Source organism: Grammomys surdaster, unplaced genomic scaffold (assembly GCF_004785775.1).
Source record: "Grammomys surdaster isolate TR1022 unplaced genomic scaffold, NIH_TR_1.0 212, whole genome shotgun sequence".
NCBI lineage: Eukaryota > Metazoa > Chordata > Mammalia > Rodentia > Muridae > Grammomys > Grammomys surdaster.
Genome location: NW_021604657.1, coordinates 3,926,198 through 3,953,439, shown reverse-complemented (window position 1 = coordinate 3,953,439; position 27,242 = coordinate 3,926,198). Strand labels below are relative to the sequence as shown.

Here is a 27,242-nt window from a genome sequence, read left to right as displayed (position 1 = left end):
CCTCTCTGACCCCATGGAAGAATCTGTGAGCATAATGAGATAAGAGACACCAAGAAAAGAAGCAGAAAGTGTATTAGGAGGAGGAGGGGGAAGAGGAGGAGGAAGAGGGGGAGGGAGAGGGAGGGGAGGGGAGGAAGAGGAAGTAGGGGAGGAGGAGCAGGAAGAGGAGGAGGTGGAGCAGGAGGAGGAGGAGCAGGAGGAGGAGGAGGAAGAGGAGGAGGAAGCATCAGAAGTAGCAACAGCAGCAGTGGTGTCCATCTCTGTTTTCCAGGTTACACTGTAGGACTCTAGTGGTAAAATGCAGCCTTCCAGAGAGGGCTCTGCTGCTGCTTTGTGAGTGTGCAAACCAACCCTTCCCTCTTTTTCTAGAAGAGAGAAGCAGAGAGAGACAAGGACAGATGAGACAGAAAGAGACATGTATGTCGATATACGAGATAGCTTTGTGCATGTACATTCTATATACATGTTGTATATGGGTATATATGTGCGTTTATATTCATTGTATTAAATTTCTTTGAGAACCTAGCACAGAGCCTGGTTCAATGAACTTTCCATTGCCTTTGCTGACAGGAAGACGAATAGGTGGGTGAGAATTAACCTTACCACCTACAAGCCTCTTTAGATGCACCAAGGTCAGTACCCTCCATGCTATTTTTACACTAAGAAAGAAAGAGCAGTGGGGTTGGGTCCCAAAGAAACTGAAGCTCTGGTGACATAGCTTACCCAAGGTTCTACAGCTCTTAGGAAGTCAACATCCTAACCCTGGAAACATGCCCTCTTCCACAGTATGTCACCCTTTCTATAAACAGAGTTTCTGGTCAGATAAGGTCTTTTTGTGTCCTTGGGCATGTCTTACCAAATGCTCTCAGATGCAGAGCTGCCAAGAGTGATAGCAGACCAGACTCAGATCTGAAAACTCTCTGAATGCATCATCTTGCCATGCAGGTGTCTGCCCACAGATTCCAGGGACAGGGAACTCACTGCCATACAAGGAGGCTGGGTCTAGTTCCAGATACCATGCAGCCTTTATGCTTGCAGACTCACGCTGAGCCCAGCCAGGCACAGGTTCTCATGGCCACAAACAGCTCAACAGTGAGGCTCAGAAGGCTGGGTGTGTTGCTACTCTGATGGCATTTCTTGAAAACTTGTTTCCCTCCCTGCAACCAGGGCATACCTTCCTCTTGCTTCTTGGCATCCGAGTTGTCCTGGTGGGCTGAGGTTGCAGATTGGATACATGACTTCATGAATTCGCTCCTCTCAAGAGAATTCAAGCCAAACTTTCTTTCACCTACTTCTTCATGGGGAGTGAGAGCTTCCTTTGACAAAAGGATTTGAGAAGATACTTGGAAGAAGGACTGATAGGGAGAAAGGAAGGGCCAGTATTCTCTTCAGGTGTTTCTATGGAAACCTAGGGAGACTCCCCTACTCCCCCCCCCACAACTCACCATGGCCCCTCATTACTTAGGCATGTTCACTTACAAGCTTCTCCTGATCAGCCCTGCTATATGTTTCTTCAATTTCCCCCCCCACCCATCCACCCCAGATAGCAGCACATCTTAATTATCCCTTTCCAGATGAACCAGTTTCTGCTGCAAAGGGTTGTTTTTTTTTTTCCCTCCGATGGTGCTGCTTCCTTGTGGCACTTCTCAGTATTACAGGACACAGAAACTAGAGAGGGTGGAGGGCGTACTGCGGCAGGGAGCCTGAAGTTCAGCTGCAGTCTCCAGTTAGCCTGTCTGTTGGGCCCTGGACACACTAAGCTCTGTGTTTGCTTTTCCTCCTCTGGATTAGGAACAAGTAGAAGCATATCAGGGGGGTTGGGTAAGCCCTGAGGCTGAGACAGCCTGTCTTTTGAGCCACCTAAGATGCCGACCCTCTGGTCCTGGGATGGAGATATTAGCTAACTTGTAATGTTGGAAAACATTCCAGGGTTGGGAGTGGGTGCAAGTTGGCAAATGCCACATAGAATGGCTCCAGCTGTATTTCAACTAAGGACTCTTGCTTGACCATCATTGCCTCTTGCCGGAACCCCGTGTGAGCATTCCAGCCCAAGGAAGCAAAGGCATGGCAGTCTACCATCTGTCTGTATTTGCAGACACATGGGATATAGACAGCCTGGAAACTTGGTGAAATTAGCAGAGTCATTTATGCCTACTTCCCAGGATTCCCATATTACAAATAGTGTACACCTTAGAGGATGGATGGGATTAGTTCAAATAGCAGCCACTACATAATTCATATATAATGTGGCATTTCGAAGGGCACTTATAGGTATGTTCTCCAAGGTCTTGAATCCTGAGCATCTACAGAAATAAAATGAAAAAGCAGCCACACGTGCATGAACATGAGGGGCTCCGTTCCCTGAATGGGTTAATACATGCAAATGCTCAGAGCTGTGTCTGGATTACAGTTAGAACTCAGCTAGTGCTCATTCTTTGGGTTTTGACCTAAAGCCTCTGGGATTTCCTCCTAGAAGTAGGCTTCTGGGCTGCAGAGCCATTCAGCTTTTGAATGCCTGCCCATTCAGCAGCTCCCGTGTGTAGAATATTGAAGTCCTAGTGGATTAACGCAGAAGTGATGATGCACAAGCCCTGTCAGGTATCAGTAGCCTTTGGCATCAACCAAGGGAGGGTGTTAGGCCACCAGAGGCAGGAGCATTCATGAACAAGGAAGTTCTCAGGGAAGGGGTGGAGCTTGAGGGTTAGGACAAAATCAGTAGGCTGAGGGAATGGTGCGCAGAGAGGGTGGTCTGAGAGTGACGCACGCCTAGGGTGCCACTGTGAGTGGGAAAGATCAGCTGGGAGGGAAAACTAGTCTGTGGAGATTTTTTTTGTAGCCAGTGGGACAGTCACTTTTATTAGAAGCCCTGGCTGTAATCCCTCTTCACTGGAGGAGGTAGCATGTGAGAGTGGGGGTTCCCAGCAGGAGGGATTTAGTTAGCAGCAGCACTAGGCTCCTGAACTGGCCCAGCAGACTCTTGTCCCTGTGCAGCCTGAGCCCTGAGCTTGCCTGGCCTGGACCCTTGAAGGCTCAACAAAGACTTCCCTGTTCTCTTCATGACATCAGATCTTACCCTCAGGATTTCTCTGTCCTATTGGGGCAAGATCTCACACAGTGATAATAGAAGGAACGGGAAGAGATGAATCAAGTGAAGACTGTCACAGACATCACCATGCCAACGTGCTGGGCCTGGAGGGGGCGGAAGATGCTGCCTACTGGGGACAGTTTACCAGCTCATACCCGGGCCAGGTTCCAGGGGCTGGGCCATTGGTCTCTGTTCAGATTGTCCCCAGCTGCCTGGTCAGTGGGTATAAAATGCTAGGACTGGATGAAAAATTGCTTCATACAATGGACTGGCTCTTTTCTGCTTTCTTAAGTTTTTAAAAGTATTGCATTGAACGAATTGACTTTTGCTTTTGCTTTTTTTTTTTTTCTTCCTGAGGTCACAGAGTCAAACTTGGTAGCCCTGACTGGCCTCAAACTTGATCGGTTTGTGTGTGTGTGTGTGTGTGTGTGTGTGTGTGTGTGTGTGTATGTGTGTGTGTGTGTGTGCCTCCTGAGTGATGGGATGACATGTATGTGTCACCAAGCCAGCCTGAATTTCCTTCGATAGCAAAGATTTATGTAGAGAGTTTTGCCTTGGAATCTCATAAAAGTATACTGTGTGGAGGGTATGAGAGATCACCAGTACCACTTCTATCTGATGCGAGAGAGAGAGAGAGAGAGAGAGAGAGAGGGGGAGAGGGAGAGGGAGAGGGAGAGGGAGAGGGAGAGGGAGAGGGAGAGGGAGAGAGTGAGAGAATGTAGACAGGAGAGTCAGCAGTGTTGATAATGGGGAGAATCCTGACCATAGCCATGAATTCTCAGGCTCAAGGAATGAAATGGTGTGTAGAAGACAGCCTGAAGTACAGCCTGTGGGCCCATTCACAGGTCTTATTATCCCTGTGTACATTTTCATCAGTGCAAAGCAAGATGGATCAGTGAGCCTACTTATAAGACTAAATGCAAGTCAAGGCAGCATGAGAGTGATCCAGGGGAGACAAAGATAAAAAGGGAATTTGATGGTGCAAGTTGCTTGAGTACTCAGTGTGGCCTGCAGACACCACCCTGGGAAGGCTAATGGCTGGGGAGAAGATGGAGTATGGCCAGCAAGTCCTCAATGGCTGCTGGGCTGGGCCTGAAGAGAAATCCGGAGATAAACTTTAAGGGTTTGTTTGTTCGGTTCAGTCATGGTCTTGGTTCATTCATCTAAACAGGGGAGTTCCTTCGGGGCTGTGTTGTTTCTCTTGTGTATCTCAAAGCTTCCTGCAAGGGCATCTATTGCTGGGCTTCTGTCCACCCACAAGTACAGGTTTAGCATAGACTGTCAATGGAAAAACCTCTTCTTCTGATGGCATTGAAAGCAGATTTTTCCAGTAGTAGTATTGTGTGTATGTATATATGTTGTATGTATGTGTTGTATGCATGAATGTTTACATGTGGGGGGGGAGGGGTGCACAGGGGGCACTCAGACACCTATTCTGAGGCCAGAGGAGGAAAGCCCACGTCATGTCCCATTACTCTCTACCTTAGTCCCGTGACAGGGTCGCTCGCTGAACCTGGAGCCATTTTTCAGGTAGGCTGCGCAGCTAGCACGCCTGTGGTCTGCTCCACTCAGCCAACTGGGGCTACGGGCTATTATGACCACACTGGCTTTTTTTCTGTGGTGCTAGGGATTCAAATTCAGGTCCTCTTGCTTGTGTAGCAAGAGCTCTTACCCACTAGGCCATCTCTCTGTCACCAGATCCCAATATATCTGCGCTGGGGAGAAATGCTGTGCTGATCTGTGTGTTACATGCAATGCCCTTTTGAACACATACACTTCCCAACTGAAGTCAGGTCAGCCATAAGGCAGATGTTTTTCTCATTGGAAATATGATTTTAAAAATTCATCTAAGATGCAGGGTAGGGTAGTTACTAGGCTAAATGACAGAATCTATTCATTTTTCCCCCCTCTCCAAAACCATGACTCCATTTCTGGCAATCTAGACTTTAAGACTCGTGATTCTCAAATTACGTATGGGCAGGAATTGAGTGTCCATGTTAAGTATTGAGTGTTACAGCTTTGAGTTCAAAAACTTAATTCCCGAACTATATATTATTTAGAATGATATTGCAGGCGTTGAAGTGGATTCTGCTTTGTTCTCTTTGCAAACTGATTTTGTACACGAAACTGACTGTCCTTTTTCATGTGAGACAACAATGCCCTCTAGTGGAATAAGTGTTTAATTGCAAGCTGGTCTATTTAAGGTCCTCCTATTACTAAAAATATATAAGAACTCAAGATTATGCTAGATGTTGGGTCCACAATCCTACCTCCTATTCTTCCCAAAGGGTCCCCAACTTCATCCACTGTTTGTCTGTGGGTGTCTGCATTTGTCTGAGTCAGCTACTGGGTGGAGCTTCTCAGAATACAGCCATGCTAGACTCCTGTCTGCAAGCATAACAGAGTATCATTAATAGTCTTAGGGATTGGTGCTTGCTCATGGAATGGGTCTCAAATTAGGCCAGTTTTTGGGTGGCCGTTCCCTCAGTTTCTGCTCCATCACCTTTCTCTGTATTTCTTGTAGACAGGATAAAATTGGGGTCAAAAGCTTTGTGGGCCGGTTGGTGTTCCTATCGCTCCTGGGGTTCCTGCTTGGTTGCAGGAGGTGGCTTCTTCAGGTTCCGTATTGCAAATGTTGTGAGTCACAGTTAAGGTCACTCTCACTGATACTTGGGTGCCTCCCGTATCCCAGGTCCCTGTCTTGTTTTAGTGATGCCCTTTACCTTTCCACCCTGTCAGTTGCATATTTCCATTCATTCTCATGGCCATCTAACTATCCTATCGCTCTCCACACCTAATCCTGAACCCCATATCCCCCTCCCCATCCCTCCTCCCATCCACTTCCCTCCCTCCATCTGTCTTTTGTGACTATTTTATTCTCCCTTCTAAGTGATTCAAGCATCCTTTCTTGTGCCTTCCTTCTTGTTTAGCTTCTCTGGGTCTGTGAAGTATAGCATGGGTTTCCTGTATTTTATGGTTAATAACCACTTATAAGTGAGTGCATACCGTACATGTCCTTTTGGAACTGGGTAATCTCACTCAGGATGATATTCTCAAGTTCCATCCATTTGCCAGCAAAATCCATGATGTCTTGTTTTTAATAGTTGAATAGTACCCCATTGTGTAGATGTACCACATTCTTTTTTATCCATTCTTCAGTTGAGAGATATCTAGGTTGTTTCCAGTTTCTGGCTATTATGAATAACACTGATATGAGCATAGTTGAGCAAATGTCTTTGTGGAATGTTGGAGCATCTTTGAAGTATATGCCTAGGAGTAGTATAGCTGGGTCCACAAAAGACCAACTGAATCAACTAACCTGGACCCTTGGGGCTCTCAGAGACTGAGCCATCGGCCAAAGAGCATATTTGGGCTGGACCTAGGCCTCCCTGCACATATGTAGCAGATGTGCAGCAGGGTTTTCATGTGGATCCCAAACAACTGGAGCTGGCGCTAAACCAAAAGCTGTTGCCTGTACGTGGGATATGTTCTTCTAGCTGGACTATCTTGTCTGGCCTCAGTGAGAGAGGAGGTGCCTAGCCTTGCAGAGATGTGGTGTATCAGGGTAGGGATATGTCCAGTGGGAGTCTTCACTTGATCAGAGGAGAAGGATGGGGAGATGGGGAGGAAGGATTGTGGGAGGGGGTAACTGGGAGTGGGCAAAGAGTGGGATGTAAAGTAAATAAGTTTTAAAAAAGGAACTCAAGTTCAAACACATGCACTTGAGTTTAGGGTTATGAAGAATTAAGTGACGTGCTTTGTGTGATGTGCCTCACATTGGGCACAGTGATGACAGTCACTGGCTGGTCATCTGATCAGGCACACTTGACTTTGGTGGGGCCCTGGGCAGAAGTAGCAAGGAGAAGGGCATTTGGATCTCTGAGATTTCAATAGCAGGACACTCACTGTCATCTCTGAAGAGTATGTGTCCTTACCTGGAAGAGAACTGTGAGCAATGGCCACGTGTCTGAAGATGGAGCCAGTAAGTGCCATTCTGTGAGTCAGCCTGATGCCTTCACACAACACAGCCAGAAGTGCCACCTGCTGACACTGTGGAACAGTGTCGTCATCTATGAAACATTTGCTTTTTCTCTGTGTGGAGGGCCGATGTGCATGGACTTAGACTTTTGACTTTCCACCTACTCTCGAGGAATAGTGGCCAGAGCTGTCTGAGCTGCACTACAAACAGCTCATCAGAAACATACAAATATGTGTGTGTGTGTGTGTGTGTGTTGTGTGTATAATGTGTATGTGTAGTGTATATATATGTATATATGTATATATATATTCACTGTGTGATATATATATATATATTCTGTGTGTGTACGAGTGTGTGTGTGTGTGTGCGGGTGGGGGGGGGAGGGGGGGCCGCCGCCGGGGGAGGAGGAGGAGGAGGCTAGCTCTATCATGGAGATAAAAGGCAAGGGTGAGGAGGGATATTGAGTGTGAGTGGAAGTGAGGGTAGGTGGAGTTAAATATGGGCTAAAACATGAACAGATCAAAATTTCAATTACACTTATAATTTCTAGACATTGTGGCAAAGATTACAACTTCTTCCAAGTAGCTGCTGCCATCCCCTGGGCAATGTATGTAGTTCCAAAGGCCTCTGGGCCACTATTAAGAATGCTGTGAATATCACTGCTTTGATACTTATGAAACACTCTTGAGTTCCTGCCTTTCTGTTACAATTCACTATTGTTAGAAGACAGGGAGACAACATTTGAGTTCCTGGGGCTGGAAATGTGGCATGTTCTCAATGACTTCGGGAATCCCAGAGGGAAAGTGTTTGAGTTAGAGAACCATTGTCTTAGCCCTTAGACTAAGTTGGGCAATCCTGGTAGTGGAGCCTGCTTTGTGGAAATTCATAAAAATGATGTGTAGTTATCGTATTGGTATCTTTTTATGATGTGTGGTGACTTGGTTGTACAGAAGGGATGGAGGACAGCTTCTCTGTGGGTTTTTCTGTTCTGTGTGGTTTCTGTATGCTCTGATGCTCTGCACGGCTGCTGCTGTTCCTCAGCTCACTTCTTATACCCAAGTGGTGACCCCTCTCTGATTAGCGTAGCTGGTAGTTTGGCATTAGGCTGTTTCAATTATGTTGGGAATTTGGGCATGCTCATTGTATAAAATCTAGACTGTTGGAACAGGGAAGTATTTCTGTGGCCATCTAGCTGCTGGGTTATTGATGATCAAGACTGAGACTCACCAAAGCTGATGACCTTCTTAAACTTCAACTTGGCCAATACATAACTGAAGTGAGATTTTTTTTTTGACACAATTTAATGCTATGACTTAGCGTCAGTGTAGCCACTGATATCTTTCTGGCACCAAAGGCCTGAGCCACATTTCTGCCCTCCTTGTTTGGATACAGGTTTTCTATAGAACCAATCCCTAGCCAGCTCCCCTGGCCTCTCTCCTTTGGTACACAAGAACAGACCTTAGGGTGATGTACTGCCCTCATGAACACAACATGCACTTCGTTTTCTGTCCCTGGGATGACTCCAAACAAACCTCCTGTTACTTTTCTGAAACCCACATCCTAGTCTGGCACCCAGGAAGCTTGGTCAGCGCTTCTTACATAATTTTTAAAAAGGACTGATACTCAAGTATCATACAGTTGAATGCACAAGCTGTTTTATGGCTTCTTGGGTGTGGCTTCTGCAATGTCACTCTCCCTTCCTTGCCAGAAGCCACAAGCCATGTGTTAAGCTGTTTTCTGTTCCTCCAAACATTGAGTAATAGTTCTGGAGTATCAGATGAGTGGGTTAACACAGTGGCTTAAAGTGTGAGTTTTCTGGGATACCCTGTGCTCAAATCCTGGTTTTGCTGATTGCTGGCTATAACTACACAAGCTACTCAACTTACATCTGTCTTCTTACTTGTAAGTCACGGGTAGCCCTGTGGGTGCAATTTGACAATATCCATGAATTATTCAGCACAGTGTTGATCAGAGAATGCATACATTGTATGGGACTGGGATTGTTAACCAGATCCCTGTGTAAGAATACGTATTCGGTTTCATGTTTTCTTGGCTATAACTCAATACACATGAGCCATGTGTTCTGGCTGCCAAAACTTCCCAGTACCATCCTGGTCTTGTCAGTGGAAATGTAGGGCACAGATGGAGTAAAGATAGAAGCCTGATGCTTGGACCACACTTGAGGACCTGAAGGCATAATACCAGAACCTTGCTTTGATATGACAGGGGAGGAACACAGAGAGAGAGACAGACAGACAAAGACAGAGGGAGGTGTGTATATGTATATGTGTGTGTGTGTGTGTGTGTGTGTGTGTGTATGTATCTATGTATATATACGTAATAGATACAAAGACAGATAGATATAAACTAGATAGATGTAAATATATACATAATGGCATATATATATATATATATATATATATATATATATATATATATATGTAATTTTCAACTGTGTCATGGGCTCTATTGGGATATTTAAGGGCATATAAGTTAGGAGAGATAGATATAAAAATAAAGAGTCCTGGGGATGGCATGTAGCAAAATACCATTGTGGACATGATAGTTAGGCTGAGTGCCACAGAAAAGCCAACTGAGCAAAGTCCTGGAGAAAGCATTTCAAACATAAGGACTACCAAGGATGAGAAAGAGCTAGATGCGGGGGATAACTGTAAACGAACACAGTGACAAGGCCAAGGTAGCCAAGGCAGAGTACAGAAGCCTTAGCTGGCGAGCAAACTACATAGGATCTTGCTGGCTGTGATGGTCACAGTACTGTTAGTGACATGGAGGCCCCTGAGCAGATTTAAGCTGAGGGCGACTGGGGGTAATTTTTAACCCAAGGCTATAGTAGCTAGGTGGATGGGTAGCTGAGTGGCTGAGAGTGGGTAAGAGTAAGGCTTGGAGACCTGTGCAGGAAGACACTCAGGATGCTCTGGCAAGGGATGGTGGATTCCAGCTGGGTCTGTGTAGTGGCTGATTTTGTCTATCAACCTGTCACAAGTTGGAGTCATCAGAGAGGAAGATGGCTCAGTTGAGAAAATGCCTCCGTAAGATCCATCTATAAGGCATTTTCTCAATCAGTGATCAATGGGGGAGGGTCCAGTCTATCGTGGGCAGTGCCATACCCGGTCTGGTGGTCCTGGGTTCTATGAGAAAGCAGGCTGAGAAGGTTATGTGGAACAAGCCAATAAGCAGCACCCCTCCATGGTCTCTGCATCAGCCCTTGCTTCCAGGTTCCTGCCCTGCTTGAGTTCCTGTTCTGATTTCCTTTCATTGATGATGAACTATGAGGCAAAAGTGTAAGCCCAATAAACTCTTTCCTCCCCGGGTTGCTTTTTGGTCATAGTGTTTCATCACAGCATAGAAACCTTGACTAGGACAATGTGAGACACTGGTAATGGGGAGAGAGGATTGAACTCAAGACCTGTCTCAAAAGTAGAGTTCTGGGATGGTTCTATTGGCTTAGGTGTGGAGTATGAGATCAATGTAATCTGTTGGCTTGGGTGTGAGGTTTGGAATCTATGGGATCTGTTGGCTTAGGTGTAGGGATCTGTTGGCTTGGGTATTGGGTATGAGACCAATCGAAGTCAAGTCAGCATCAGTACCTAGTATGGAGCATCTGGAAGCTCACTCAGTTGCCGTCTACTGAGCTAGGGAATACTGCAAGGGCTGGTTCTGAGGTGAGAAATCAAGCCTTTATTTCTGGACAAGTTAAGTTTAGGTTCCCTATGAGAATCTAAGCATCTCCTCATTGTGTGGACTTTAGGGGATGGGGACACAGTGAGTTACAAAATGGGGTGTCCTCGGCACCTGTACCTTTAGATCTTAGCTAGAGTCCTCATAGATACCAACTGTGAAGAGAAACCACCCCCTTTAGTCAGGACAGAACTCGGACTAGCCAGTCTTAAGGGAGATGCCAGTTGTGGCAACAGCCACTCATGTGCTTGACAGCAGCTGAAGTCATCAGTTACTCAGAGTGAAGTGCAGACCAGGAAAGGTTAAGTGAATGTTAATGAAATGCGTTGATTAAGACTGTCAAACTGGTAAAAGACTGCTCTGCTATTTCATGCAGGGTCTTCCTGACTCTGAATGCTATTCCAATGCCTGGCAAAGCAGTGTGCCCAGGGGCATGTGCAGAGCTGTCCACACCAACACATAACACACAATGATGCCGTGTCTAAAACAGTGTGATGCAAGGTGACAACAATGTTAGGGAGTCCTGACTCCAGGAGTTAAGGTCCCTGTTCTGATCAAAAGATGATGACATTACCAGTAGACGATGTGACCATTCCCGACCTATTGAAAGCAAGCAGAGAAGACTCCTTGTATCACCCTGACCAAGTGTCAGGCAGGCACTCGCTCCTTAGTATTCGCTCTCAGAGCAGCTAAATGAGTGGCATGAGAGGCTTGAATTCAGGTTATACAGCAATATGCGAAGGGCTATAAGACCTGTCAAAGGTGCTGAGGCTAGTATCAGTTGCAGTTGCAGAGTTCCTATTTCCCAAAGTTCATGCCCACACCACTTTTACAGTGAAAGGCAAAAAGAGCCTGGGGTCCTGAGGTACCTGGAGGACCAGGTACAAGTCTCAGCATTCCTAGCCTGCAGTTGCAGATATGGCCAGCAGAGGGAACCAGGCACCGGGTTTCTGGGGCTCACTGCCCGAAGCCATATTGAATGAGCCAATGTCTGCTGTGCGGACTCTGTGAGATCTAAATGTCTCCTTGGCAGGAAATCCGCGAGGAGCAGGACGGGGTTGTGCAAACAGCCTTACAATGTCCGTTTGTGTGTGAGCACATGGCTTCTCCCACGTCGCCTACAATGCTCTGTTTTGGGGGAGGATAATGGGCCTCTGTGGACCCCTCCGCCTTGTCATGCAAAGGGAGTGACCTGTGTTTGTCATAAATGGGCTCTTGTATGATTAATAGCCCTGTGAATGAGCCCAGTACAGCCGTTCAGCGCCCGCCTTCCCCTGGCGGTGGTCTGCCTCGGCTTTCTTCCCTCCGCGAAAGCAGCTGCTGCAGCTTTTACTGAAAGGAAAAGGGCTTGCTCTCACGGTGACTGCAGTTCTGCAGATGCAAAGCAGGGGGCACACACAACTAGCGTTTGCTTGGGGGATGAGCAGGAGTCCAAAGGCAACCTTAGATCCTTTACCAACATTCTCTTACTGAATGATGTCAAAACAGAAAGGAAACAATTTGCTTTTTATGGACAAGGAAAACCCATCCATCTAGAGTAGAATGACGCCCCCATGGTCTTCAAAGCTCAGAGTTTCCAGGAAGTGATTCTCCTTTGTTTTGGGGTGTTTGGTTTAACCTCCCCTTACTCCCCTATTCCGACAGGGGTTGGTTTTTGTTGTTGTTGGTAGTGGTGGTGGTGTGCCTGCGTTTGTGGGTGCATGCTTGCATGCGTGGGTGTTTGCGTGAGTGGGTAGGGTGCTTGTGTAACCTGGCTGTCCTGGAACTCACTCTGTAAACCAGACTAACCTCCAACTCAGAGATCCTCCTGCCTCTGTCTCTCTAGGGCTGGGATTAAAGGCCTGGCTTTTTTACCCGTTCTTAACAATGACTATTGGGTCTGTTTGTAATGAATGTCATTGCATTTATTTTCAGTGACTACTTAGTACGTCTGATCCATTTCAGAGCATCCCAGTAAGGCACGCTTGTCTGTCTAGACCCTTGCATGAAGCACGGGTGCAGACGGGGTGTTACTGGAATGAAGAACGGGCTGCAAATGAATAGGAAATAGCCTCTTTAAAATGCATAGCAAGAAAGATTGCTAATTCTGCCTGGGGCTTGGGGTGGGGGTAGGGGTCTTTGAGAGTATTTTGGCTGCCAAGTTAGACCTTCACAGGCAGAGGGGATAGGGTGCCATTGGCAAATAAAGCACAGAGAAAAAGAAGCAAGAAGGAAGCAGAATTCGGTGCCAGGTTCGTATTCCCATGAGCTTCTCCAGGTCTGAAATTTGGAAGGAAGCTTTAGGCCAAGTTCATGGGCTTTTAGGATACCAGAATGTCTTCGGGCATTTGTGCTGAAATAGCCATTGTTGGGCCCTGCTGATTCCTGGCCCTGCTTGGGTCCTGGGGTCTCACTCAGGAAGTAGCCTCAGGTGCCAAACACACAGCTGCCAGCTCAGCTCCTAACCCCATTTCCTCACCCAGGCTGCTCGGTCTGCACAGCTTGCCTAGGGCACAAGCCAGGGTTTTTACCTTAAAACATTGGTTTTGTTTGTGGGAAAGAGGGTTTCAACTCAATGTGATTATTCCTTTCAGTGACAAAGACACAACCTTTTTTGATTCTGAATTCTCAAGTGAGATATCGGTACTTTGGGCATTCTACATTCTTCAAACTCAATGGAGCTCAAATTCAATGTTTCTGGGACTGTAGTGTATGTACTGGCTTTTGATACTGTTTTGATGCCTATGTAATGTTTGGGATCCCAGAGACCCTTTCCTATGGTCCTACCTTTCCCTGAACCTTTACTGCTTAGTTCATGTTTCATCTATTGATAGAAAGCTAGAAACTTCAAGAAAAGATTGGGGATGGGCGGGGCGGGGCATGTAGATAGTTCTCAGTAAAGCATGAAGACCTAGGTCTGATCCTCACATCCCAGTTGAAGAAGACAGATGGGGTGGTGCATGCTTGTGACCCCAGTGTGAGGCATAGAGAGGCAGGCTGGCCACCCAACCCAACCTACTTGGCAAGCTCCAGGTCAGAGACCCTGTCTCATATAACAAGGTGGTAGAGCCTGAGGACTGTCCTACAGAGCCCCACATTTACACACACACACACACACAGAGAGAGACACACACACACACACAGAGACACACACACAGAGACACACACACAGACACACACATACAGACACACACACAGACACACACACACACACAGACACACACACACACAGACACACACACAGACACATACACACATAGACACACAGAGACACACACAGACACACACAGACACACACACACACATTACATCTGCCCTTGGATTGAAACTAGAAATGTAGGTGTTTAATGCACCAGCCTTCGTTTTACACATAGTCTATCTCTCATGATGAGCTCAGAAACTGGCGACTGACCTGAGAAGCCTGTGGTAGCTCATGGGAGAGGCTGAGGACATAGTGCTGTATCTGTGACTGATGAGAAAGCATTGTACAGAGGCAGAAGGGGATCCAGAGCAGTGAGTGGCATGGATGGAGGGTAAGCCCAGAGCCTAGACTGCAAGAAGGTGGCAGATTATAGTCCTTGCCTCATGTAGTCAGGTGGATACGGGTGTCTTAAATACACTAAACATGAGAACGTAGGAAACATAGATTGTTGCTATATTATTGCTAAACCAAGGTGCTACGCCTGTGGACGTTCACCCAGATATTTGGCCCTGTGGCTGAAGGTCAGAATTCAAATGACAGTATAGAGGGAAACGGAAGTCAGGGAAATCTCAGCATGGAGGGTGGAGGGGTATGAAGAAAGAACATGTGAATGCGTGTGTCTGGACCCTTCCTAGTGATAGAAAGGATAGAAGAGATGGATGCTGCAGTATCTTTTGAGGAGGACAGTGTGGCCAGAGGTACACATGGCACACCCGCCTCTGTAACTCCCCTCTCTCCCAGGAGGAGGGTTCCATCTGTACTTTTCTGGGAAAGAGTCTTGGAAAACAGCATATTACTGTGGAGGACTGGTGGTCGGTGTCATCTCATTAGCTGACTGTTGGAGCAGCCTGGATTGCAGGTAACTTCTAGGTGGTCCTTTCATTTTCTAGACTGAGGTTGAAGCCACCCGAAGACAGTGAGAACAACAGCAGAGTAAGTTCAAGGCTTTTCCAAGCCCAGTGCTCCAGCCTCTGGGGCTCCTCATCCCACCCATGGTGCCTCTGGCCTGGTGGGCTGACACTCAGCTTTCTTAGGTAAGGAGCAAAGAGTTCAAACTGTTTCCTGAGAGCCTTCTTTTGGATTCTGTGAGGAGACAAAACAAATTCACTAATACTTTCTCAACAGCAGGTTGGTGCAGAGCGGGGGTGGGGGGGGGGTCCCAGATTGATTGCTTCCATACTCGTTAGAATTAGGGAGGGGCACATTGACGAAAATGCGTCTCATTTTGCCCTCATTTCTTGGACAGTTTGTGCTGCTGTAATGTTGGTGTTTGTGGGAGAGTTAGCTATGATGAGGTAAAAGTCTATTTTAAAAAGCTGAACTCAGATATTGAAAAGGCTATTTTAGCCTGCACTTAATTGCTCAGTTCCATTATGGTCTCTTGGTGTGTGTGTGTGTGTGTGTGTGTGTGTGTGTGTGTGTGTGTGTGTGCGCGCGCATGCACGCACGCGCTTAGAATTCCTGTGGGTTGGCTTACAACTGGACTCCAGGCAGCTTGAATTCCTCAGAGGATACCAAACCCTTCTGAGGAACACCTCAGTTTTAATGATTGTGAGAATATTCAAGACATTTTCCCATTTGAGCAACATTACTTGTAGTGTTAAAACATTTTTGAAAACACATTTAAGCCATTAACTCATTTTTAGGGTCAAATGAAACTGCCTAATAGACTCAGTTCTACGCTGTTCCTCCTTCGTTCTGGAATGAAATTGTGTGTTGGATTCTTGGCAACTCATTCCGCAGCGGAACTGAAAGCCTTATGACTTCATCCCCAAGATGGCAGATTGGTGAAGACTCACCACCCAGCCTAGCTAGTTTACACTGCTAATTTTCCTAGCAAATTCAGTTTCCTAGAGTTGACAAGCTGAAATTCTTTCACTGCATTGATGTAATCCAGCCCCCCCCACACACACCAGAAGTGCATCTAGTTATGTCATTTAAGGAATATAACTTTCCTTTCATTGAGAAGTGATTTGCAAGGTGTGTGTGTGTGTGTGTGTGTGTGTGTGTGTGTGTGTGAGTTACATGGTAAAGACCAGAGGACAACCACAGGTGCTGTTTTTAGGAGACAGTCACTCATTGGCCTGTATACAGCTCACCAAGTAGGTTAGGCTGGTTTTCCAGCACTGGCATTACAAATGCGTGCCACCATGCCCAGATTTTTCTGCATAGTTCTTGGGTCTTAATGCTTGCTAGGTATCTTATTCATCCCATTACTCTGAACAGACACTATAACCACAGCAACTCTTATAAAAGAAACATTTAATTGGGGCTTGCTTACAGTTTCAGAGTTTTATCATCATGGCAAGGAACACGGTGACACACAAGTAGACACAGTGTGAAGTAGCTGTGAAGTCTATGTCCTGGATCCACAGACAGCAGGAAAAGAGAACCCCTGGGCCTGACTTAGGCTTTTGAAACCTCAAAGCCCACCCTTCAGTGACACACTTCCTGCAACAAAGCCACACCTACTCCAACAAGGCCACATCTCCTAATCCTTCTCTGACTCATACTGAGGTGACAAGCATGCACCACCTCATCTGTCTTCTTCAACTAGGATATGGGGATCACACCTAGGTCTTCATGCTTGACTGAGAGCTATCCAGGTCACATTTCCCACCCAACCCCCAATCTTTACTTGAAGTTTCTAGCTTTCTATCAGAAGGTGAAACATGAACTAAGCAGTAAAGGTCCAGGGAATGGTAGGACCATAGGAAAGGGTCTCTGAGTTCCCAAACATTCCATAAGCATCAAAACAGTATCAAAAGCTACTGCATATACTACAGTCCCAGAAGCATTAATGCTCCAAAGTACTGAAATCTCACTTGAGAATTCAGAATCAATAAAGGTTGTGAGGCAGAGATGGGTGGATTCTGGGGCAGGCTGGCCAGCCAACCCAACCTACTTGGGCTAGCTCCAGGTCAGAGACCTTGTCTCTCATATAACAAGGTGACAGAGCCTGAGGACTGTCCTACTGAGCTCCACATTTACGCAGACACACTCACTGATGACTAAGCATTCAAACATGTGAGGCTATGGCGACTCTTATTATCCAAATCATCACGCACGGCAAACACAAACCTACGGAGCATATTTTGTTTTTGTTTTGTTGTTGTTGTTGTTGTTGTTTTTACAACCACCTATTATTTTGCATCCCATATGGTTTAAGTTGAAGCAAACAGAAGCTGGTAGTTTAATTCGCCTGCAGTTCTAAACAGGAAGGTGTTGTAAATGATAAGGAAGGCTCTACAGATATCATTAAGAAAAAAGTATCTCTATTGAGTATCAGACTTATCAAGGTAAGACCCTTTTATCCGAGGACAGCTCCTGGGATGCCAGCAGAGAAGCCAAGATGTCCTGGCCTTATAAGATAGTATAGGGAATCATTAAGCCTCCGTAACTGTGACAGCCACTACCTTCCCAATTGTCCCACTGCCACCCTGAATCTTGTTGAGCATCTTTGCAAGTACACAGGTCCCTACTGCTTACCTAAAACTGCATCATGTCCTTGGTGGAACCTGCCAGCCAAAACCTGTCCACGTTTCCCCAGTCTCCTGAGGATGTTTCAGCATGGAAGGGAACTTTCTTTTCTTTAACTGCTAAAGATCCCACAATGGAGTGGACTGAAACAAGTTGACAGTGGATGTATTCTCAGGAGATGAGACACACACATTTCATTAATGGGAAAGTATACCAGTCAGGCCAAGTATGGCACCCCAAGGAGGGTCAGGGGGTTGAAGCTTAACTACCTTCTTTATAGGGGAGAGGAAAGTGGGAGCAGCCATGGACTTTGATGGAAGACAAAGTGATTCTCAGGAAAGACGAACAGTCTAAATAGCAATAGTTCAAATGATATGCCTGGCTGTGGAGGGTGGTGTCAATTCTCTTCTTCCTTTCTGCATGTTAATTTTGTGGTGAACATGTGGAGAAAAAGAAGGGAACTCCAGCAAAGTCTCTTTCTGTGCTACAGGAGGTAGAGGACAAGAGGAATTGGTAGGAAGAAGGTCAGAGAGACTTTGATCCTCCTCCGGTTCAGAGTACACAGCAGGCAGAGCATCTGTGTTCAGATGCTTGCTTGTAGACCTCAGCAAAAGTCAGACACTGGTGTTACCACCAGTATTACCAGACTTAGGGCAGAGCAGGATAATGAGGTACCAGTGCACACAAAGGCACTGTCCTGAGAGCCAGGAGGTCAGGTCCCACTTGTAGCTTTGCCTCAGTCCTGGGCAAGTCATTGTGTGTGTGTGTGTGTGTGTGTGTGTGTGTGTGTGTGTGTGTGTGTGCAGTTGCCAGATGTCCACATTTTATAAGCCAGTAAAACTTCAAGATAAACTCTGGGGAGGAAAGATACAACAGTCACCATCAGTCTGTAAAATAAATCAAAACAGAAATATAGATGTGTGTGGTTAGCATTGCCTCGCTGAATGGCTCCTGTCGTAGCCTTTGCTTTTCTCATTTACTTTGGGGGAACCAATGTTTGGGAACCCCTAGACAAAGTATTGACTGTCTGCCACCCCCCACCCCCCAAAGTGCTAGGAATGTGATGAGGTGTTAGAACAGCAGCTCTGCCCCAGAACACCTCACGTTCAGAAAAGGCCATGAGAAAGCATGTGATTTTGGTCCTGAGCTGTGTCACAGGCTGTACATAGCTTAGTAAGGGAGCAAAGAGACGCAACTTGCTCAAAGGCATAGGGTTTGTTTGGGTTGCAATGAGGCAAGAAATCAGGATGATTTGGGGTTTCTTTCCAAGAAGGCAGACCCTCCCCTCACAGCCGTTCTGTCTCTTTTCTTTCATAACCCACTGAGTGCAGTTAGTGCACTCATATACACATAGGTGTAGGACCATCCCCAGGAACATGGTCAACCTCCTATGGAAGCTGCCTCCACCTCTCCTGGGAGCCATCAGCCATCAATAACTCCTAAGCTGGGGAAGTGGGTACTGAGAGCTGGGATTGTTGTGAAAGTTGAGCACAACGAGGCATGAAATGTTGTCACCACCTGCAGGCAAGTGTGAGAGTGAAGCAAGAGGGACACATGCAAAGACTCTGGGGCACTGAGGAAGCAATAAGGAAAGTATTGCTTGTGGCTAGAATGGAGGGAGCAAGTAAAAGGGAAAAAAAAAGGAACAGAGGAAGTGAGCCAAGCCCAGGATTTCTGTGTCCATTTGGGTGCCTGTTGCCCTATAGACAGTGAGTATCCATGGGAAATTGTGAAGGTTTCTGTTCAGGAGAAGGTTTCCATTCAGAAAGGTTGTGCAGTAGGCAGTGTGGAAATGAATGGGGAAGGGTAAAACAGACTAAGCTCGGGCCGATTGGGCGAGATGCTCTTTGCAGGACACAGGTAAGCCCTACTGAGGGGATGCAGTGAGTAGAACAGTGTGCAAAGCATCTGACTTTCCACACAGGATGTTCTGGTCAGGGGAGAACTGGGCCTGCTCAGTCAGGAGCCATGGGAGAGACACTTCCAGCAAGGAGTACAGACCCTTGGGAAACAGAAGCACATCGTATCTTACAGCGTTATGTGTTTAAAAGGGGACATCCTGTTACTTCTGTGCAGGGAACAAAGTGTGAGATTGTGATACTTGAAATCTGTTCCCCTGGCTTACTCCATGGACAGAGCCCATTTCTTTTGTCCTGTAAATTAAGATATTGAAAACGAGACTCCAGTGCTTCTGCCCAGTGCCTTCTGGAAGAATTGAGAAGCAGTGAGACTACAGACCAGAAAGTCCAGGCTCCATGTGCTATGCCTGAGAATTGAACCCTTCCTGTCTCCCAAGTCATGGTATTTTACCCTGTAAAATGAGCCTCGTAATGTAATGTAGGTATCCAAAGCTCTCCAAGCTTATGCTGAAGATGAATGTGAACAGATACATTATTGACAAGGATATGGTGTCATATGAATATATGCCATTCATATGAATATATGTATCCTGGTTTATTTATGGCTTATGAACTAGGTTACAGAAAAAAACTAAAGTTATATCACTCATAACTCTTAATTCCCAAAATATGGAGCTACAGATGATGTAAGTCTTTGATTCTTAAAGTCTTTGCACCAAACGGCAAAATAAATAGCCTAAATTCAAGAAGACTGTGGTTTGTTCAAAGTGCTAGCAAATACCACCCTTTCTGATGGAGACACTGATTAATTCCTACCTTAGATGTTTCAAAACAGCAAAAAATATTTTAAAAACTGTTGCCAAACACTTTTAAGACCACAATTTTATTTTCTCCCTCTGCCCTTGATTACTCTGAGTCCTTGCAGATTGCTAGAAAGTGGCTTAGTGTAGGAATTCATTTCCCACATCATCATAACTTTAAGAGAGAGTCTTCTAGATGATTTTATAAAAATATTCATCTCCTGAAAATTGAGCCCGGAGATGTTGGTATATATGGTTTACAGGTCACATTTCCCCACAGCCCGTATTGCGCTGTTCGTGGAAAACAAATAGAGTGTGCTTGTATTCGCTATGTTTCTGTTGCTTTGATAAAACATGATGACCAGAAAGCAAATTACAGATTTATGGTTCCAGAGGAATAAAAGTCAATTATGATAGGGGGCATAGCAGAGGAGCAGGAAGCCGGGGATGTTGCCTTCAGCTGCGAGCATGAAGGCAGGGAGAGCCAGCTGGAACTAGGGTGAGGCTACGAACTCTGGAAAACCCACCCCCAATGACATAGTTCCTCCAGCAAGCCCATGCTACCTCCCTAAACAGTGCCTCCAGTAGGGGACCAACTATTCAAATACATGAGCCTACGGGTGACAGTTCTCATTATAAGCGCTGACGACATCCCTTAACACTCTGGACATAGCTTTTTAAAAACAAGCCATAATTGCTTGCATTTGGCATTATATTCTAGGAAGACAGCTAATGCTGGCATTTAAACTTTTTCTTCCAAACCAAAGTAGAATTGGAAAGTGTGTGTGTGTGTGTGTGCGTGTGTACATGTATTAATTTTCTCCTTTTTCGAAACTGAAAATGTTAGCAGTGAATAATTTCTCTTGGAAAGTTGTGGATTTTCCACCAAGTGATAATAGAGCCAGTTCTGTAAATGTCAGTTGAACTGAGAGCCAAGAAAGTGATAATATAAAAAAAAAATTGTATATCCAAAATTGCCAGCCCTTAAAGATGATGCTTCCCATGTCAAGAATATGCAAAATACCTATACAGATACCAGCATGACCAGAGGAATACCATGTGTTCTGACTGTTTGTAGGGATTTAGGCCAGTCACCCCCTTTGTATACCTTTTAGTTCCTAATGCCTAATATCCCCTAGATGGAAGAACTCCTCTCAACCTATGTTCCCCAGATCCCTCTGTGGGGCGGGGGCAGATTCCTTCTTGAGTGAAACAGACTTGTCTAGGGTACGTTGTCCCATTTGGTTCATGTCTTTTCTGAATTTCTGAAGAATATAATCTTCACTGAAGAATATAATGTCACTGAGCAGAGCTAATGTAGAACAAGCATATTTGGTGTCCAATAGAAACTAGAGAGTCTCTCCATAGAAAAGTAATATGTGTTTGTAATAATATCATACCCTTCAATATATATATCTGACTATAGATTTTCTTATGTCCCCAGACAGGGAGCCCTGGAGAATCTGATGGGCTACTTTGTCCCCAATGGAGAAAAGAGCTTGAACTTTGCATTCTAACATGTTCAAAGTCAAGTGTGAGACTTTTAAAGTTATTTTCCAGTTATCCCTTTTTAAACCTTTCTTCTGCTGTCAATCCATGTGAACATAAACATAGACCCTTGCAAGTTGTTGTAAGAGTTGAACAAATAAAGTATGGGAAGGCTTATAAGCAAACAGTTGGTACTCCATAAAACGCTGAGATTCTTCATACTATTATTAGTAAGTACTAGGTAGATATTATTTTCTCTCCATAAGAACCAGATAGATACTGTTATTTCCATATATTGATGAATAGTCAATGACCATCTTTGAGCACTTTCTATGTGTCAGGATGTGTTTATGGACTTTTATCTAGATTAAACTACCGAATGCTAGTCTATAAGTAGTCTGGGTATCACCTGACTTTAGATCAGGGCTTCCGTCTCTGCATGTCTCCTATGCATGAGAATGCCCAACATAGCCTTGGTCAGTTCTTGAAGGGCAGTTATAAATGGTGGCACATTTTCTATAAAACCAAAGGGCAAGAACAAATTATAGTCACATGATTCTTTTTTTAGGAAGAAGGTTCCTCAGGGGCACTGTGTACCTTCCGCATTGCTGTGTTCTCTATGACATAAGCTTCTGCAGCTGGGGAAAAATGACATGCAGATGACAATCCTTGAAACAAGAACAGCGAGTCAGAGAAGGAGGGCAGCCATTAAGTCACTGAATAGAGTGTGCAAACCAGATTTCCCAGCTCTGCAGAGCATACCTCTGGACTGCCCGAGCAGGCAGCTCTGCCACCCATATGTCTGCTCTGCCACAGGAACTGTGACTCAGTGTATCCTCAGATATCCTCTTTGAAGCAGCTACTCTGAGCCAAAGGGGAGTTTTCCTTGTCTTCACTTGCTTTTAGCCATAAGTCTATATTTACCCACTGTGATCTTCATAGTTTTATTTTTTTGAATACTGAATCCTGAAAGGGACTATTTTTACTTCCTGCTCTTTGATTCTGCAAAAGCTCAGATGCAAAATGCCTTCTCTAGCTATTTGCCCAATAGATTCAACTTCGTGTCCTGCTTGCTTCTCTATCTATCTTCATGCTCCTGACGAACCCTTCATATGCCCTTTGCTCACACTTAAATATGTCAGCGTCTGAATCTCCAGTAGGGTGTGAAATGTTATTCTTTTATTAAATGGCATAAAGTATGTCTAGTCTCAAGTATTAATCTATCTTAAGTAAACTATCTCCGTAGCACTGTGATCGTGAAGGAACTGTTTGAACAGAGTAAAGAGGCCCTGCTCTGAAGGATTTAGATGAAGGGCCTTTCTAAGAGGAGTTCAGGGTTAGTTTTTTAAAGCTTGTAGGCTGGGGATATATCTCAAAGGCTCAATGATATCATATTTAAGACTCCGGGTTTGATTCTGAATATGTGAATAATAAATAAATAACAAACAAATAAGAAGACAATTCTACTTCATGACCATCTATCTAATGCACCAGTTCACTTGGTAGACTTTCATAAACAAGAGTAAAATCTCACGTATTATTGACCAAAAAAGAAACATAACAGGCATCACATCTTTTTCCCATGAAGAAGATGAAATGAAATATTTCTATAGAAACTTAGGAATTCTTTGCTTTACAGAAGCTTTGCAGCTTTATGAGGTCCCATTTGTCAATTCTTGGTCTTAGAGCACAGGCCATTGGTGTTCTGTTCAGGAACTTTTTCCCTGTGCCTATGTGTTCCAGGCTTTTTCCCAGTTTCTCTTCTATTAGTTTCAGTGTGGCTGGTTTTAGGTGGAGGTCCTTAATCCACTTGGAATTGAGCTTTGTACAAGGAGATAAGTATGGATCAATTTGCATTTTTCTACATGCTGACCTCCAGTTGGACTAGCACCATTTGTTGAAAATGCTATCATTTTTCCATTCGATGGTTTTAGCCCCTTTCTCAAGGATCAAGTGACCATAGGTATGGGGGTTCATTTCTGGGTCTTCTATTCTATTCCACTGATCCTCCTGCCTGTCTCTGTTCCAATACCATGCAGTTTTTTTTCACTATTGCTTTGTAGTACAGCTTGAAGTCAGGGATGGTGATTCCTCCAGAAGTTCTTTTATTGCTGAGGGTAGTTTTCGGAATCCTGGGTTTTTTGTTATTCCAAATAAATTTTAAGATTGCTCTTTCTATCTCTGTGAAGAATTGAGTGGGAATTTTGATGGGGATTGCATTAAATCTGTAGATGGCTTTTGGCAAAATAGCCATTTTTACTATATTAATCCTTCCAATCCATGAGCATGGGAGATCTTTCCATCTTCTGAGATCTGCTTCGATTTCTTTCTTCAGGGGCATGAAGTTCTTGTCATACAGGTCTTTTACTTGCTTGGTTAGGTTTACACCAAGGTATTTTATATTATCTGTGACTATTGTGAAGGGTGTCATTTCCATAATTTCTTTCTCAACCAGTTTATCTTTTGAGTAGAGGAAGGCTACTGATTTGCTTGAGTTAATTTTATATCCAGACACTTTGCTAAAGTTGTTTATCAGGTTTAAGAGTTCTCTGGTGGAAGTTTTGGGGTCACTTAAGTATACTATCATATCATCTGCAAATAGTGAGATTTTGACTTCTACCTTCCAATTTGTATCCCTTTGACCTCCTTGTGTTGCCTAATTGCTCTGGCTAGGACTTCCAATACTATATTAAATAAGTAGGGGGAGAGTGGGCAGCCTTGTCTAGTCCCTGATTTTAGTGGGATTGCTTCAAGTTTCTCTCCATTTAGTTTAATGCTGGCTACTGGTTTGCTGTATATTGCTTTTACTATGTTTAGGTATGGACCTTGAATTCCTGACCTTTCCAAGACTTTTATCATGAAGGGATGTTGAATTTTGTCAAATGCTTTCTCAGCATCTAGTGAGATGATCATGTGGTTTTTTTCTTTGAGTTTGTTTATATAGTGTATTACATTGATGGATTTCTGAATATTGAACCATCCCTCCATTCCTGGGATGAAGCCAACTTGATCGTGATGGATAATTGTTTTGATGTGTTCTTGGATTCGGTTCGCTAGAATTTTATTGAGTAATTTTGCATCAATGTTCATAAGGGAGATTGGCCTGAAGTTCTCTTTCTTTGTTGGGTCTTTGTGTGGCTTAGGTATGAGTGTAATTGTGGCTTCAAAGAATGAATTGGGTAGTGTACCTTCTGTTTCTATTTTGTGGAATAGTTTGAAAAGAATTGGAATTAGGTCTTCCTTGAAGGTCTGATAGAATTCTGCACTAAAACCGTCTGGTCCCGGGCTTTTCTTTGTAGGGAGACTTTTAATGACTGCTTCTATTTCTTTTGGGGTTATGGGACTGTTTAGATGGTTTATCTGGTCCTGATTTAACATTGGTAACTGGTATTTGTCTAGAAAATTGTCCATTTCATCCAAATTTTCCAATTTTGTTGAATATAGGATTTTTGTAGTAGGATCTGATGATTTTTTAAATTTCCTCAGTTTCTGTTGTTATGTCACCCTTTTCAGTTCTGATTTTATTAATTTGGATACTGTCTCTCTGCCCTCTGATTAGTCTAGCTAAGGGTTTATCTATCTTGTTGATTTTCTCAAAAAAAAAAGAAAAAAGAAAAAAAAGAAACTTAGGAATCTTGCATCGGGTTTGAAAGTCATGCTTCCAAGATTCCATAGGAACAGAGATGACTGTAAATAGTGTATCATACCTCCAAGTCATTCTTTCTGAATTGAGACATCCCAAATGTTCCAGGTAACTGCCCATGGCTGACATGAGAAGTGTGTTCCAAAATATTTACCATAATTAACCAACGATCTCAAATAACCTTATGAAGAGTTAGACTTCTACAGTTAACATTTGGAGATATCTTCACATTTGTTTGTTTGGGGATTTTATAAAATTCAAAAGGGTTGGCATATTGCCCAGGTCACGATTCTGGCAGGACAATCCTGTATAAAACAGGAGTTCAGGGGGAAGGTGAATCTGAGATATATTCACCACAGCAAAGTAGGGAAGTTAATAATATTTAACTTCCATTAAATTATTAGGTACAAAAGCCAGCCTACTATTAAATGAATCATCTTCCTGTAAGAACTGGAATTGCTCATTAAATTTAGGTCTAAGAGGACTTGAGAATACTGCCTTGTGCAGAATGGACTGTACCAATCTTGAGCTTTACATCTGGCAGAGTTTGTGGTTCATGGGGCTTGCTCAGATGTATTTTCACAGGAAATGTGGTAGAGGCAGGGGATGAAAATCAGAATGGCAGGAAGGATAAGGAAAATGTTTCTTCAGAAGAGAGAATTATAGGGCATTCCTCCACTGGTCTTCTCTGGAGAACTGCATGCACCCTACCAAACCCATCTTCCAGGAGAAAATCCTGAGTGTGTCTGAAGGCTGTTAGGATAATCATGATGGTGGTGATAATGACACTAAGTACCATCATCATCTATAAAGCAGAAGTAGATGAAGACCTTGTAAAGAGCTCAGGCCCTGACCTGCTTTCAGCCCCATAAATACGTTGAATGAATGGGATGTGTGGGTGAGTGGCCTCCCCGGAGGACAGTTAACGTCTAGGACTGAGAGCTGTAGAAAGTTTGCTGTTCACTTCAAAAAGGAACTTGTACCCATTCTCTCCATTTTAGGTTGAGGGCAGTAGATACAAAGCAGAGTGTATTTCTCTCGTGGTTTTACCTGCACTTGTACATGTCTGAGGCTACTATTCCTTTCTTTAAAAAACATTTATTTTTTAGTTTTATTTATGCTATTATTTTATGTGGATGAGTGTTTTGCCTGTGTGTATATATGTATATAACATATGCATGCCTGGTAGCCATGGAAGTTCAAAGAGGACCTCAGATTCCCTGGAACTGGAGTTACAGACAGTTGTGAGTCACCATGTGGATACGGGAGCTCAAAACATGTCCTCTGCAAGAGCAATGAAGCCTCCTTAATCCCTGTGCCAAATCCCCAGCCCCTTGGGCTGCTGTCTCACTGAGAGTGGCTTTCTTGATAATATGACTTTCGTATCTTTTAAAATGGTGTTCACTGTTATTTTGGTGTCTCTGTGGGTATGCATGCCCTCATATGTAGAAGTCGGGTGACACCTTAGCAAGCGGAGCTGATTTTTTTCCTTTTACTGTGTAGGGTCTGGGAATCGAACTCGGGTTGGCAGGCGTAGCAGCAAGTGCCTTTGCGTTCCTGAGCCATCTTACCCGACCGAAGCTTCACAGTTCTGTATTTTTATGTAGTAGTGTTTTATTGTTGAAACATCAAATAAAGAAAACTTGTAACTTGTCTAGAGGTTACAATTTGAAAAATCTTGCTTCTTATACGCATCAAGAGAGTCCCTGGAACCCTAAATCTGTTTCCTGAACTCTTTCTCACAAACGTTAGGAAATGTATGCTAGGCACAGCAACTTACCCCCTGGAGCCTCAGCATTTGGAAGACTAAGGTGGGAAGAGCCTGAGTTCAGGGACAATCTGGACTGGACAGCAAGACCTTGGAAATCTAGCCTACCTAGCAAGTCAGAGAGATGGTAGGAGGGGGGAAAAGGAAGAAAGGAAGGAAGGCATGGAAGAAAAAACTAAAAGAACACAAGAGAGAAGAAAAAAAAGAGAAACCCTGGCCATTATTTTAATAATGGCAGATATTTTAATGACACCTTGTCT

The 27,242-nt window shown here is 44.4% G+C and overlaps 1 protein-coding gene across 1 annotated transcript in view; it reads left to right on the top strand.

Annotated features, from left to right (window-relative positions):
* Positions 1–27,242, top strand: part of Fam49a (family with sequence similarity 49 member A) — a 103,193-nt gene that overhangs the window by 46,044 nt on the left and 29,907 nt on the right. The window lies entirely within an intron of this gene.